Here is a 14,988-nt window from a genome sequence, read left to right as displayed (position 1 = left end):
CAACTACTGTAGACTGTGTCACGCTGACATGATTATCACGCAATGCCAAAGAGAATATGCATACAATATGCAGTTGATTATCTCGTTTCTCAATCTTGTTTTCCCTCAAAAATATGCATACAATAGCCTTGGGGTCTGCATAGTTGCCTTTCTGCTTTTCATTAGATTTCAGAATAATCAACTGCTGTAGACTGTGTCACACTGACATGATTATCATGCAATGCCAAAGAGAATATGCATACAATATGCAGTTGATTATCTCGTTTCTCAGTCTTGTTTTCCCTCAAAAATATGCATACAATAGCCTCGGGGTCTGCATAGTTGCCTTTCTGCTTTTCATTAGATATCAGAATAATCAACTGCTGTAGACTGTGTCACGCTGACATGATTATCACGCAATGCCAAAGAGAATATGCATACAATATGCAGTTGATTATCTCGTTTCTCAGTCTTGTTTTCCCTAAAAAATATGCATACAATAGCCTTGGGGTCTGCATAGTTGCCTTTCTGCCTTTCATTAGATATCAGAATAATCAACTGCTGTATACCAGAGATAGCCATGTAGCTGAGAGAAGACTTGGCCACAAATAGCCCCAGTATCAACTTTGCAACAGTGAGCACCCACATATAGACAAATGCACATTTTGAACTGCGATCAGACCCACAAGCAAACAGCTGGTGAAGAGCAATCAACTATTCAACAGCTTGGGGGTGTGACAATCAGAAGACCCACGTATCATCATCATTATCATCTCTCAGCAAAGTTCCCCACCATTTGCAAACGATTGCAGAGTTTTTAGAATCAGACAACAACCACAGGCCAGAAAGGCATACTAGACCTGGCACTTGCAGCCAGCTGAAATGCATGCCGTAAAAACATCAATAAAGGATATGACAAAAAGCTGTGGACTCAATGGACATCCCTGCCGCCTTAGAGATATGTGACCACAGAGTCCATATAGTCTGCCACAAAGAAAAAAACTGGTATGTTCATCCTCACACAAAAGTTGGGACACAGCAAGCAGTGCGTGGCCCAAGGAGCCGTGCTCTCTACTTAGAGGCCATAGCGGGGGACCAACCTACATCTGGAGGCCCTAATTGCCTCCACTGAGCTGGCACCTGACATTTGAACAAGAAAGCTCCTTTCCCCCCTTCGGTTGGATACGCAATGTCTGCAATTGTTCCATTCCACATCATTGCATCGCCATGGAATGCAGTGATTGTAAGACCAGTCAATGTGCTACGAGCAATCTCTGCATTGCAATCTCTAGCACCCAAAGGCAGCATTGCATCACATGTTTTGCAAGCAAATGTGGACCGACAGTCACAGTGATTAATGTTTTGCTACAACAATGTGGACACTGAATACGATCTTGCTGAGGAAACCTGATTCGTTTACGGCCTCGTTGATGTTTTTTTGGCAGTCGGCCTGTCTGATTCCTTGGCCGCTTAGGTGAGATTCCAATTTTCGGATCAACATCACTCTTCTTTGCACCATGCCCGAGTCTTGTCTCCATCACATTTGCTTGGATCTGTCGAATACTTCCCCCGGATGGCATCTCAATGGTTCCAGGGGCAAGCAATCCAGCTATATGGCTTTGCAATGCTTTCATGTTTTCAATACAGCCCCTGACATCAGCAGAGCAGACAAAGAGGTTGCTACGTCCTCAAGTCTTTCCAAACTCCGACGTAGCTCACTGATTTCAGCCTGCAGACATGCATCTTTCTGCGGTTCCATGATATCCATGTCAGCATCAACATCTTCATGTACCCCAACTGCTGGCAATGCTCCTCGCATGGACATAACATGGTCAACCACAGGAAGAGCATCGCGAAGATGTGAGAATTTTGTATGTAAAATTTGTCTTAACCCAAGTAAGTGCTTGCATTCTGTGGTCTGGTCAAGGCAGTCACAGTAACTTGCTTGCACGGAAACATTGTACCAAATGTCCGAGTTTGACTCGCTTAAAACCTTGAACAGCATGGACTCCTCACTAACCACTAGGACAGTAGATGGGTCAAGTTCGAAGCGCTTGCATATACGGTATCCCCCTTGCAAGCGCTTTGCATGGTCTTTGGATGCCCCTCTGTGTGCATATCTACCTGACTCTGCGATCCCCTGCTTCATCTTGAACCATTCAAGAGCGGTTCCACCCATCCTTGTGCCCGTCTGACTATCACCAACCAATGCATGCACAAGCTCAGTTATGGATCGATTGATCCTTCCATCTAGCAAGGTGTACTTAATGTACTGCCACAATCTCTCTACCAAGTTTGTCGTGTCAACGTTTCCATGGTAAAACAATCACCCAAATTTGGGCCACATATATCGCCATTGTCAGCTTCTACCACACCAACCATGAGAAATGTAGCTTGTGACATCTGGAAACTGTGAGTACTCGCGCATGGTTGCATCAAACAATGTGTCAAAGTCTTTCTCACTTGTGCAATGCATTAATTGACTCATTCTCTGGTATAGGCAGTTTCTATCAGCGCTTCCAAACTTTGGCAACAAGTTTTCTACCCAAGCTTTCTTGACATGAAACCAGCATAGTAAAATTCTGCATGCTACCAGCTGTCTTTTAGCATCATGGGACTGCCAGCAGTGTGGATCTTCAGCAATGACATTAAGAAGGGCAGAGTACTCTGTAGCAGACTTGTCGATAACAATAGCCGCTGGTCTCACGTGATCCATTCTTGCAAATACAGCTTTGATGGTTACTGTTAGTGCAGCAATCTCCTGTGCAGTCCCTAGATCAGCCGAACACAGCATGAGCCATAGAGGAATCCCATGCCCAATATGGTTTGGTGCGACGGCTGCGTACAAGGGAAGACCGAACATATTGGTTTTGAAAGTGCTATCTAGAGCCCATGCATTGTTAGGAGACAGACACTTGCACATTTCCAACATCCACTCGTCTTGCAGTATCAAAATAAATGGTTGCTTTGCCACATTTTCAGCAGTTGGATCATGTGGCTGCACATACAACACCTTGCCAGCCTCCTTCAACTTATATGCCTCGTGCATCATTGAAACCCAATCATTGTCAGACACCTGACTTCCCACTTGTATGCCAGTTGAGCAACCTCTTTTGGTATCATAAAGAATCTATGTCTTGCCCTATCCAAAAGAGGAACTCTGGACATCTCCAATGTTTCTTTCTTTGAGCTCATTTTTGCTACGTGTTTAACTGAACCCACGTCAAACAAATCATCCACACAACAACGCATTACATTCTCGTGCACGGGCAGATTGTATCTGTCACTACGAGTACCCAGCTAATGCCCTTTGTGATCTGCGTATAGAAATATTGTAGCCCTGTCAAGCGCTGTTTTGTAAACCACATTCACACGAAAGGGACAGCCACATCGCTTGGATTGTTTAGGTCTTCGCACAGTTGTGCCTCTTCTGTTGGGCTTACCGCTACGATGGCAATCGTACCGTTCATACCTGACATCCGCCAGCTTCTCTTCCATGGCCTGCCCTTTCTTAGCCGACTATTGTGCTTGATCTGAATTTCTGCCAACACTTCTTGCACCTCGTCTATCCGACACTGAAATGTCTCAGTCGCATTCTCTTGGGCCAGCAAAGTATGTTTAAACTCTTCAGCAGATACACGGCGCACTTTTTGACAAGCACAAGCAAGCACCAGGGCAGTCACATAGCTTGTTGGAATCCCATGATGCAAGATATCTGTACACCAATGCCTTTTCAGAAAGCTGAGAGTTTCAGCCAAGCTCCTGTGACATCCGTGATCTCTATCGAAGTGAGCATCCCAAACGATATCAGACCATTCTTCGACCCATGCAATGTAAAGCTTGTCTTTTGACTTCAAGCACAAACGGCCGTTCGCAGCAATGCATACATCTTCTTTTATTTTTCGCCATCTTCGTATATCAATGCTCTTGTACGGACATGCATGCCTCAAGCTCTCGATGGTTGCATGATTTGTGCCAGTAATATCCTGAGTCATTGTCTAATACAGCGGCCTTGTAAAGGCTAAATATTTGGATGACAGGAAATCTTGCGCGTTAGGCACATTTGTGTGTGGCCATTTGCGGTTATCACTTGAAGCATCATGGTTGTTTGTGAAGGAGTTGTTCCCTGCATTGGATTCCTCGCTGCTTTCAGAAACAGAATCAACATCTGAGGAGTATACATCTAAAGACATGCAATCTTGTCCACTGCTGTCAATGATGTCTGCTGGAATTTGATCCTCTCCAGAAGCATATGCCATGGAGCCTGCCATTTGCAAGGATTACAATGTGTTTACTTAGCAGGGGGGTTGCCTTCTTTGCAGAACGCTTGATTCTATGCATCGTCGATCAGACCTTATCCATTCTGTGCATCCAGATCAAGCACGAATCCATTGCCATACAAACATTCAAAAGTACCTTATCCAGTCTCAGTGCATCCAGATCAAGCACGAATTCAGTTGCATTTTGCATTCAAATGTACCTTATCCCTTCAGTGCATCTAGAACAAGCATGATTTTAGTTGCATTCTCCATCCAGATCACACACGAATCCAGATCAAGGCATGAATTCTCCGTGCATGTCGCATATTGGGTGCTTCGAAGGTGGTGCAGGCATTCAAATGTACCTTATCCATTCAGTGCATCTAGATCAAGGCACGAATTCTCCATGCATGTTGGGTGCTTCGAAGGTGGTGCAAGCATTCAAATGTACCTTATCCCTTCAGTGCATCTAGAACAAGCATAATTTCAGTTGCATTCTCCATCCAGATCACACACGAATCCAGATCAAGGCATGAATTCTCCATGCATGTCGCATATTGGGTGCTTCGAAGGTGGTGCAGGCATTCAAATGTACCTTATCCCTTCAGTGCATCCAGAACAAGCACGATTTTAGTTGCATTCTCCATCTAGATCACACACGAATCCAGATCAAGGCATGAATTCTCCGTGCATGTCGCATATTGGGTGCTTTGAAGGTGGTGCATGCATTCAAATGTACCTTATCCATTCAGTGCATCCAGATCAAAGCACGAATTCTCCATGCATGTTGGTTGCTTCGAAGGTGGTGCAAGCATTCAAATATACCTTATCCCTTCAGTGCATCCATACCAAGCACGATTTCAGTTGCATTCTCCATCCAGATCAAGCACGAATTCTCCATGCATTTCGCATATTGGGTGCTTCAAAGGTGGTGCAAGCATTCAAATGTACCTTATCCCTTCAGTGCATCCAGACCAAGCACGAATTCAGTTGCATTTTGCATTCAAATGTACCTTGTCCATTCATCAGCGCATCCGGATCAAGCAACAGTTGCATTCTCCATCCAGATCAAGGCACGAATTCTCCATGCATGTTGGGTGCTTCGAAGGTGGTGCGAGCATTCAAATGTACCTTATCCATTCATTCAGTGCATCGAGCTGGATCAAGCACGAATTCAGTTAACTGCATTCTCCATCTCTGCATATCAAGCACGAATCCAGCTGGATCAAGCTTGGCACAAATTCTCCATGCATATCGCGCGCGTACTGGGTTGCTTCAAAGGTGATGCAAGCCCGGTTTTTTCATTCGAATTTAAACTCTGTTCCCTTTTTTTAAAATAAAAAAGCAGGGCCGGGCACCCCAAGATCCGGGCACTTCCGAGACCGGGCACACCTGGGACCGAGCACCCCAGGATCCGGGCACTTTCGAGACCGGGCACGCTTGGGGCCGGGCACATTCGGAACCGGGCACTTTCGAGGCTGGGCACATTTTGGGCCGGGCACTTCCAAAGCCGGGCACATTCGGAGGAGGCCACGCACGAGGTTGGACATTTTCGGGGCCGGGCAGATTCAAAGCAATGCACGCACGGAGCCGGGCACTTGGGTGACAAGACATTCTCACGATTGAATTTCGCAGTCAACGGTGATCGACGGCCTAAATGATCAGATGTGATGGGGGCAAAAAGGGGGCCGTCGATCACCACTCTCCCCTCCTTAAAGACCCCCCCTTACCATAGACACGAGGGGCCAAGGGGGCCAATGGATTGGCACCTAACTGGGCGCCGTGTAGATGGCCCCACAATGAATGTTGTGGGCCCCTTTCAAGGGCTAAAATGCTTCATTGGCACTTGGGCCAGGTGCAGAAAAACTTTGGGACACATCCTAAATTTAAAAAACCTTAAAAATACATTTTTTTCTATAAAATAGATCGCACTTTTTGACCCCGAGTTGTAGGAGAGTGGAATCCATGTCTTTTGATGCTATGGCACTCATCCATTGTCAGAAGAGTGCCACTTTTGCATCAAAGGGAGTGCCACTTTTACATCAAAGGCCGGCATGCAATTTGCCAATCAATTAGCTCTGCCCATCACACTTTATCCTGCACCTCACCTCTTGCCCCTTTGCATCAGTACCATCATAGTGTTGCCCTCATTTGGATGTGGATGCTTTTGTGGAAGCGCTAGTCTCATCACTATTCGAGCCTACAAGCACGCATGCCTTGGGTTCTTGCCAAGGATCGAGATCCTCCAAAAATGAGCCAGGGTGAGAGCTGGGATAAGTTGTCCTTATTGCCTTTGAATTGTGAGATCAAAACTGCATTAGATAGACTTGCTCCCCCCATGACCCTTCCCATGGCCACGCTCCAAGAAAGCTATGAATCTGCAAAATAGTGCATAGACACCTACTTCCGCCTCTTGTGAGGGGATTCATTTGCTTGCTTGAAGAAAAGCCTCTCCGACTTTAGAAGCAGGATATTGGATAAGTGTGGCATGATTGTATGGTCTCAAGTGATAATAGTAGAAGTACATTTCAACAACTCATCCCTTGGAATGGTGCTAGACCTTGCTCTGAAGGAGGACCAAGCTAAACAATAGGCGTGCAAAGCCACCCCTTCATGGAAGCCTTCTCTGCATATGCAACATAATGGTGGCACTTTTGAAAATCCTATGTGGGCTATTTCTAATAGTAGTGAGAAAACAAAGAAGAGGTGACCAACTATTCTGTTTGTTGAGATCCTGGAATAGGGAACTACTAACAGTGGCTCTATCTCATGTTGGGCTCACATGTTGCAAGCTCCTACATAGGTTGTTGATGTGTCATCGGCATATTATAGGGCATATGAGCCAATTCCAATGGGCTTGCAACAACTGGACCTTAAAACTTTACCATTTCAAGAAGAGCTAGTGCATGGTAAATCACCAAGAATGGTTCCAAGCTACCTCAATGACAACACATGCTTAGATTGAAGTTGTTTCCTACATGACACGAGTAAGGTGCATGGAAAGATGATAGTAGGAGGGGTCAAAGAACTTAGTCTACCACCCCTTCAAGGATTCTAAACTACTTTGTATGCATTCCAAATTGTTGACTTCTACAATCTAGAATCAAGGTTTTTTGTACATAGTACAACACCATATACAAAAGGGCAACACCACTAGCTCTTATCATTATTGTGATTTACCTTCTTCAAAGTTCTAGTCCTCAACACGAGGGTGTTGGGTTGGAAAGGCAGTAAATAATCATGTGTCACATGAAGTTTTAGTAGAGTTATAGTTTGGCTCCCTTAATTATGGCATATTGTATGCATATCAACCTCTATTGTACCTACTACACTTGCTTTTTGGTTCGGGGCAATTTGCTTAAGCATGTGGATACATTGGCACGTGGGCTCCAATTTCATGTGTTGATCCTTTCATACATTATCATGATGATGTGCCTTTCTTGGTAGGTCTCATCGACCCTACTAATAAGCCAAATTGTAGGGCCCTGGGCTTGAGGAGGCAATCTATTTTGTGCATATTGAGGAGCATTGGCCCTATGCACACAATACACTATTTCATGGATTGCATATATTGCAAGTCATGTTGATAGCTTCTAGCACAATACATTGTTTCATGGATTGCATTGATTATATGTAATTTTGAAAATGGATTGTACTTTTCATACAAATACGAAGAGTTGGTTTCATGTATGGATGTTTTCATAGAGTTTCACAATGACATGTTTTTCTTGGCAGGTCACATTGACCCTATGATGAGCTAAATTGTAGGCCTCAAGGAGGCAATCTATTTTGTACAAATTGAGCAACAGTGGCTCTATGATTGCATGGAACAACAACCAATCGATGTAAACTAGTGTATGTCCTAAGCAGATTTACAAGATGACAACCATTTTGACTTCTGTTCAGACAACTCTCTACTGACAACTCTCTGACTTCGGCATTCTCTCTCAATAAACAAATATGAACAACATTTGCATGGAGTACTCAAAAGAGAGAACATCCTTCATAAACCAAACATGGTGAGAATAAAATGTTAAAGCTTCAGAGCATCCATATTGCGCACAAACACAACTACCCCTTTATATCTATTTCTTACATCCACTTACATCCAATTACACCCATCTACATCCATATTGTGCATAAGCACAACCAGCCCTTTATATCTCAACATCAAAATGTCATTTCAACTTCTACCAAGATCTCAAAAGTCACCATCGAACCTTAAGGTTACATATCTTATAACAAATTAACATTCCTCCTAAGTACACCTAGCACAGCCTGGTGGCTTGAGCCAGAAGCTGACCTTGGACTCACAATCCATTGATCTGATATGCCTTATGCCTTATCCACAGCTTTGCTGTTATCTGCTCCATCCAATCTGGCTTTTGCGATCATTCCCCAATAATCTGCAGTCCACGTTTGAGTGGCATTCTTTACACTGTACAACTGACCCTTCTTCATCCCCAAAGTCAACTCCCACATACTTTATTGAAATGTCCTCAGCCTTGCTTATCATCCACTCTGGAATTTTAGGAACTCTTCCAAATAACTTCTTCAATCTGAAACCATTCACTAGTTTTGGAACCAAAGTCCCAAAAACATCCCCTAACTGAAATGTTCCTTGGCCCAATTCTTCCACAATGATATGGCCTAAAGTACCTAAGCTTTAGTTTACATGGGTGTGCCTCCAACTTTGAATTATACAGCATTACCCAATTGCCTTTCTGAAAGATCTTAAATTGACCTGTCTTGCCATCCACACTTGTCTTCTGTGTGTTGACCAATTTCTACAGCATATGCACAATGAATTCTATCCTCTTCCAATTTCAACAACTCTCTTTGATGATGCAAAATTTAATCATTTGGGCTTAGTTGATGCTAAACAACTAGATTAAAACTAGGTATCACATATTCCATTGGAACAACTGCTTTAATTCCATAAACCAACTTGAAAGGTGTCATACTTGTTGCCACTTTGTATGTTGTTCTAAATGACCACAATGCTGAATCTAAGTTGTCATCCCAGTTTGATATTATCTGAAACAATCTTCTTCAAAATCCTCACCAACACCTTGTTTGTGCTTTCAGCTTGTCCATTTGCTTGTGGATGATATGGAGTAGACTTCTTGTGAAGAATCATATGCTTGGATGTCAACTCCTCACGGCTAAATTCAGAAAATGCACACCCTAATCCGATACCAATTCAAATGGGCATCCAAATTTAGTTATGATGTTCTTGTAGAGAAACCTAGCCACACTTGCTGCTTTGTTGTTCCTCAAAGGTACTACTTCTACCCACTTTGTAGTGTAGTTTGTTAAAACCAAAATGTACCTTGCTCCTATCCTCTTGGCCTTTGGCTTTATAGGCCCAACAAAATCCATACCCCATTTTTGAAATGGCTCAAGTGGTAATACTGGGTGATCCTACATCCGATCCATCTAAGTTGGTTGACCAATTTTCTTACATTGAACACATTCTTTGGCAAACTTGTGAGCATCTCTCAACAACAATGGCCACCATAATTTTTTGCCCTATAATTTCTCTTGAGAAATGTCCTCCAACCATTCCACAATGAGTTTCTTACAAAACCATCTTCTATTCTTCAATTGGAACACATCTGCGAATAATTTGATCCGCTCCTCTTCTATATAATGATCCAGCAATAATCATAAATGGCCTACTCCTCAAGGAAATTTTCTTCTTCTGATCTGTGGTCACGTTGGTAGGTAACACTCCATCTGTCAAAAACTACAACATTTGGTCATATTAGTTGTCATAAGATTGTCCTTCCACCTAAAACAATTATGCATTTGGCAACTAATTTGACACTCCTGGTGTCTCCTATGCATTCTCTAGCCTACTGAGATAATCTACCACTGCATGATGCTACTTTTCGGGAGTATATAGTACTGTATAATCAAATTCTTGCAACAAAAGCATCCATCATGCAAGTCTTCCTTCTAGCTTTGGCTTCTTGACCAAGAATATGAGCGCTTGATCAACATGAAAGACAAATTTGTTCTCTAATAGATAGTGCCTAAACTTTTCCAATGCAAACATCATCTCTGAAGCTTCTCATTCAGTGACAGTGTAATTATTCTTTGCTGACTTCAACATGGCATAATAGACTGATTGGAACCATCCTCAGATCTTCTACATCAAACTTGCTCCAACTACCATATCTGATGCATCTACAAATACATGAAAAGGTAGCTCCCAATTTGGTGGTTACAAAATAGGTGATACTACCAACATCTTCTTTATAATCTGAAAGGCTTTTTCCTAAGCTTCACCCTACACAAACTCCATATCTTTCTTTGTCAGATATGACTCAAAGGTGCACTCACATCCCCCAAATACCTCAAATATCGATTATGCCATTTAATTTGACCCACAAACCTCATAACTACCTTCAAGTTGTTAGGTGCTACTGCTTTTTGAATTGCACTGATCTTATTAGAATCAATCGACATACCTTCTTGTGAGATGATATGCCCCAAAAATTTTCCTCTTTGGATTGCAATAACACACTTGTGCAGATTTAAAGACATTATGAACATTTTGCATCTTTCGAAACATTTCTTGAGATACTCTAGATGCTTAGCCTTCTTTTTGATACTGAAAAATCATCCATGAAGATCTACATGAAATTTGCCACATGTGGGTCAAAAGTTTTGAAAGTTGCTTTTGAAATCAAAGGTGGTCCATTCTTTAGACCATAACTCATAACTATATAAGCAAAAACTCCCCATTTAATAATAAATACGATCTTCTTTATATACTCCTCACCCATCAAAATCTAATTGTACCCTGAAAATCCATCAAGAAAGCTATACGTCTCATGTCTTGCTACATCATCTAGAAGTGAATCAATAAGTGGCAATGTGAATGGATCTGCAATGGTTGCTGCTGTAATGAAGGAGACCTAGATAGCCTAACTAAGGGAGAGAAGAGAGAGAAAGAATGTAGGAGAAGAAGAAGAGGAGAGAGAAAGACAGAAAGAAGAGTGGGAGAGAGAGAGAAAGAGAGAGGAAGAAGGAGAAGCCATGAGAGATGAAGAGAGGAGAGATTTCTTGATAGTTCCATGATGCCTGAGGAAACCCTCTTACACCTTTTATACCGTCAGTGTGATTGGTATTTTCTCATGTGCCCGGTTCATTACAAACCATCCCGTCTCATGAAGTTTTTGTCCTAAAAAACAAGGGAGGAACAAGGAGAGGAGGTTACAGAGTACTACTCTGCGCGTGATACAAGGGCAATAAGCAAGGGCGTCCATGTCATGAGCGCACAAGATATACTTTCAGCCCATGTGGGTAAGGTGGGACTGAAAATAATTCGGGACCAAAACTATTGCAAAACAGATGGCTGTCCAGAAGTAGACGGGTATGCTATCCAAGATAGGACTGTTGTAGGTTAATAGCCATAACTTTCCATAGGAAACTCTGATCGGGACAAGTGAGGTGTCATTGCAGAGCCCTTAGGGTGTACTTTCAGCCTGTGTAGGTAAGGTGGGGTTGAGAATAGCTTAGGACCAAAACTAGTGCAAAACAGATGGCTGTCCAGAAGTAGGCTGTAGTCCAAGCAAGGGCCAAGTGTGGTCAAGATCCAGCCAATGCAGCCTCCTTGAGGTGGGAAAACTCATCCAAAATAGAGGCCGGGCGCTAAGAAGCTTCTTTTAGAGGTAGGTCTTGCCATTTGATCAATTACTCATGAATGGACCGAGTATGAAGTTGCTTTTCATGTTGTCCTATGACCGTTTCATGCACATACTTAATAAGGCCCTCTTCATCCATGGGGGGTAGTTCCTCCACATAATCTTTGGGGGTGCCTATGAATTGGCTCACATGGAATACTTTATGCATCTTAGTGTTAGGGGGGAGTTGGAGGCAATAGGCCAAGTCTTTGACTCTCTTAAGGATTGTGTAGGGCCCGTAATAATGATGTGCCAACTTGTTGCAAGAGCCATCTTTAAGTGTAGCATAACAGGACTTGGGGAACTTGAGGAGTACCAATTCACCTTCTTGGAAGTCAGGAGGGCGCCTCTTTGCATCCGCATGGAGCTTCATGTGCTTTGGATCCTTTCTGAGATTGACCTTGCATCGTTGAAGCAAGGCCTGCATGCAGTCCAACTCTTCTTTCCCAAGGGGGTTAAGCTTCTCACTGAAGACCACAGTGGGGAGAGGCACTCGATAACCATAAATGCCTCAAAGGGGGATACTTCAATACTCAAATGAGTGGAGTTATTGTAAGAAAACTCAGCCAAATGTAGCCACATATCCCAAGCATTCTGCACATCATGACAAAAATGTCTCAAGTAGGACTCAAGCCACTTGTTAACCCGCTCAGTCTGCCCGTCCGTTTGGGGATGATAGGTTATAGACGGGGTCCCCATGGAGCTAAAAATTGTCTGCCAAAATTGAATTATAAATTTGGTATCTCGGTCATGCAGTATGACATGTGGCAATCCATGCAACCTGAATACATGCTCCATAAATTGAGTGGCAACTTGAGATGCTGTAAACTGAGATTTTGTAGGGATGAAATGGGCTACTTTAGTGAGGTGGTCAACTACCACATAGATGTTGTTCCAGCCCTTCTTGGTTGTAGGAAACCTGGTGATGAAGTCCATCATAATGTGGGTCCATTTGCCCTCGAGTATAGGCAAAGGCTGCAATAATTTACCCGCTTTAAGAGTGATGTCCTTATTTTGCTAGCAAGGCATATATCTAGATACGAAGTCTTTAACACCCTGCCATAGGCCCTTCCAATGGAAGCTTTTTGCAATGTGGTCATACATCTTAAACACCCCTAAGTGACTAGCAATCGGAGAAGAATGGATCTCTTCAAGTATCCGTTGAGTAAAAGGGGAGGCATGGGGAATCACAATACGGCCATGTGTCCAAATAAGACCATTGTGGAGCTGATATTGGGAGTTGGCATCCATAACACCTTGCTGTAATTTCTGAAAAAGAGGGCTGAATTCAACATCAAGAAAGTAAGTCTTTTGGAGTTCTTCTATCCAGTCATGATGGAGTTCAGTGATAGATGAGACCTTACATGCCACCATGCGAGAGAGTGCATTAGCCACTACATTATCCTTGCCATGGGTGTGAGTAATCTCAAATTCATAGTTTTGTAAGGTGGCTACCTATCTACGTTGCTTGCGAGTTAAGTTGGGCTGAGTTAAGAAGTATTTGAGTACACAGTGGTCACTTTTCACTTTAAATTTACTGCCATACAGGTAGTGATGCCTTGATAGCATGAATGACTGCCAACATCTTTTGATCATAGGCATGCAAGTGTCTCTCTTTATCATCCAATTTGCAACTCTCAAAGGCTATCACACCATGTTCTTGTAGCAAGACAACACCAATACCCTGTCCACTAGCATCACACTGAATGGTAAATTCTTTCGAGAAGTCAGGGCACACAAGAATGGGGGCTGAGGTAAGCAATTCCTTCAGTTGCTTGAAAACTGTGATCAACCAATGCATCCCAAAAGAAGGATTCTTTTTTCAGCCTATTAGTCAATGGTGCTACAATTGTAGCATGATGGCGGATAAATATCTGATAAAAGGAGGAGAGACCAAGAAAACCACGCAATGAGGTGGCGTCAGTGGGGGTGGACCAGTCCCGAACACACTGCACTTTCTTAGGGTCAGCTTGGATGCCTTTCTCACTAACGATGTGTCCCAAGTACTCAACCTCAATTTGCATAAAAATGCACTTGCTTTCCTTGGCAAACAATCGATGCTCTCTTAGTATATCAAAAACTTGTTGGACATGGTGTAAATGCTCATGCAGTGACTTGCTGTAAATGAGTATATCATCAAAGAATACCAACACAAACTGGAAAAGCCATGGCTGCAATATCTTATTCATGAGGCTTTGAAACGTGGCAAGGGCATTAGTGAGCCCAAATTGCATGACAAGGAAGTGGTACAAGCCACGATCAGTTTGAAAAGCTGTCTTAACTTCATCACCCTCTCTCATTTGTATCTAGTGGTAGCTGGATCTCAAATCAATCTTGGTGAAGTAGCGGGCTCCCTTGAGCTCATCAAGCAAGTCATCAATTCTAGGGATAGGATACCTATTTTTGACTGTGATCTTATTGAGATCACGATAGTCAATGCACATTCAAAAGGACCCATCCTTTTTCTTGACCAATAGAACCGAGGAGGCATAAGGGGAAGAGCTAGGCTTGATGAATCCCATCTCAATGAGCTCTCTGACTTGCTCGGCTATTTCCTCTCATTCACATTTAGAGAGTCGATACGGGGGTTTATTAACTGGTTTGGCATGGGGCTCCAAGTCAGTTGGGTGCTCTACTTGCCTCTTAGGTGGGAGGGTGGTGGGGGGTTGAAAGAGATCCTAATATTTAGCCAAGAGTGCCTTTAATGCTGCATCCTTCTTCCAAGAATTATGCTGGTCATCAACATCCTTATTCAAATGCAAAACAAAGATTTGTGAGTGCTTCTTAAATTCCTTTTTCAGTTGTCTTGCTGTTATAAGCTGAAAATCTGCATTTTCTTTGATGCCTTCCAAATGTACAAGCTACCCATGCACCACAAACTCCATGTACAATTGAGAGAAGTCCATAGAAATCTTCCAAAATGCTTCAGCTAATCACAGCCTAAGACAACATCCACGTGGCCCATATCAAGTGTAATTAGGTCCACCACTGCTTCATAATTTCCAGCCAACCTGAGAGGCACTTGTGTGTAGACATGGATGCTTATCTCTTCACTC

Source organism: Lygodium microphyllum, chromosome 12, assembly GCF_053477565.2.
Source record: "Lygodium microphyllum isolate KBCC chromosome 12, Lygodium_microphyllum_v1.1.10, whole genome shotgun sequence".
Lineage (NCBI taxonomy): Eukaryota > Viridiplantae > Streptophyta > Polypodiopsida > Schizaeales > Lygodiaceae > Lygodium > Lygodium microphyllum.
Note: the sequence above shows the minus strand (reverse complement) of the source record.